The 1641-nt window shown below is 59.5% G+C and overlaps 1 protein-coding gene across 2 annotated transcripts in view; it reads left to right on the forward strand.

Moving 5' to 3' along the window:
- The first annotated feature begins 1301 nt into the window (after positions 1–1301).
- ZFPM2 (zinc finger protein, FOG family member 2) overlaps positions 1302–1641 on the forward strand; it is a 306033-nt gene continuing 305693 nt past the window's right edge. Inside the window, exon 1 of one of the 2 annotated variants that reach the window (XM_064394359.1) lies at positions 1302–1641. This exon is cut by the window's right edge and continues 100 nt beyond it. The gene's annotated coding sequence lies outside the window, so the exon portion shown is untranslated. The other variant, XM_064394332.1, reaches the window with a different exon arrangement.

Below are 1641 nucleotides of genomic sequence, written 5' to 3' on the forward strand. Positions count from 1 at the left end.
ACCACAGAGGTAAGACTGAAAGCAATGCTTAACAGTTTACCTGAACATAAGTCCTGCTTGTGAAGCTCTAAGAACACGCACTGTTGTGTCGCGTTCATGTGTCAGATCTGAAATTTCTGGAAGCACAGTAATAAAGACATTTCAGTATCCTATGTCCTTCCTTGGCATCCATGAAATCAGGCTCTTTCTCTTTTGTTTGTGTGGATAGTTTTCTATCCAGAATTTTTTACAAGTTACTGCTTGACAACACTGAGAAGATGGTAATGGGCATGTAAAGCTGGGCAGTGCACTGAGATACAGAGTTTAGTCTGTTCATGGTGGGTCACTTACAACTATATATGTAAATGGGATTATTCAAGAACATTCAAGAGAAATTCTGTCCAAAGACACAGATTGTAAACATGTGCACTGCTAATAGTTTTAGTTTTGTCCAAATGCTTAACTGATGTCAGTAACAGGAGCGTCAAGTGTTGGCTTCTACCGTGCAAGAAAAACTGTTCACTATTATCACTGTTTAGAAAGGCGAAACTAACGAAGCCGAGGGAGCCAGTCGGCCGGCTCGTCTCGCTCGCTCACCTACGAGCCAAGCCCCGCGCACTCGGGGACGGGCAAACAGCGATGGCCGCACAGCCAGGACTCCTCAGGCTACCGCAGCTGAGTGCTAGCGGCCAGAGGACGGCAAGGGAAGGACGCTGGCAACTCGCCCGTCCGTCCGTCCGTCCGTCCGTCCGTCCGTCGGCGCAGGCAGCGCCCCGGGCTCGGTGGTGGCACCTGTGAGGGGCAGCGGGACCCGTCCGTGCGGAGCGGGCGGCGGGAGCCCTGCCCGGAGCGCAGCCTTGGCCGTGCGGGACCGCCCGGCCCGGGGCCGGCGCGGCGGGAGCCGCTTGCTCCGGCCCGGGCAGCGCTGAGGCCGGGGCTGCGGGCGAGCGTGGGGGCTGTGCCGGGACACCCCGGCATCCCTCTGCGGGAGGGGGGACTTGTGCCGCTGTCACCGAGTTTCTTCGCCCGTTTGCCGCCGTGCCTCTTTCAGGAAAGTTGCGGCTCTCCCCGCCACCAGAAGCCCTGGCAGCGCCGGGACGATTGAAGCCTCCCGCCTCGACAGCCCGTGCCCCAGAGGCAGGAGGCGATTTGCATGCGGACTTGTCGCTGGTAGTAGCCACTGCCCGTCAAGCCTGACGGACAAACGCCCCCCTCTTTCCGCCCCCCCGTCCCGGAAAGCCCCTCCCTCGCCCCCTCCCTCGCCGGCACCTCCTGCCGCCTGTCAGTCGGAGCGGAGCGCGGCGCGGGCAGCGGAGGCGGCGCGGCAACGGCAGAGAGCGGGCGGGAGAGGGAGAGAGAGAGCGAGCGAGGAGCCCAGCTCTCCCCTCCCTCTCTCCCTCCCTCTCTTCCTTCCTCCTCTCTCCCTCCCTCCCTCGCTCCTTCCCCTGCTCCCTCCCTCCGCTCTTTCTGTTTCTCTCTTCCCTCATTCTCGCTTTCCGTCTCACCCACCCCGATCTCCGTTTCTCTTCCCCTCTTCCTCCGTCACGCGCGCATACACTCTTTCCCTTCTGCTTGTTTTTCTGTCATTTGACTTTGCATCTCAAGGCGACCACCGGCTTCTCTATGAATCCCGTCTGTTGATCTGTCACCCTCCCTCCACCC

The sequence above is a fragment of the Passer domesticus genome, chromosome 1, assembly GCF_036417665.1.
Source record: "Passer domesticus isolate bPasDom1 chromosome 1, bPasDom1.hap1, whole genome shotgun sequence".
NCBI lineage: Eukaryota > Metazoa > Chordata > Aves > Passeriformes > Passeridae > Passer > Passer domesticus.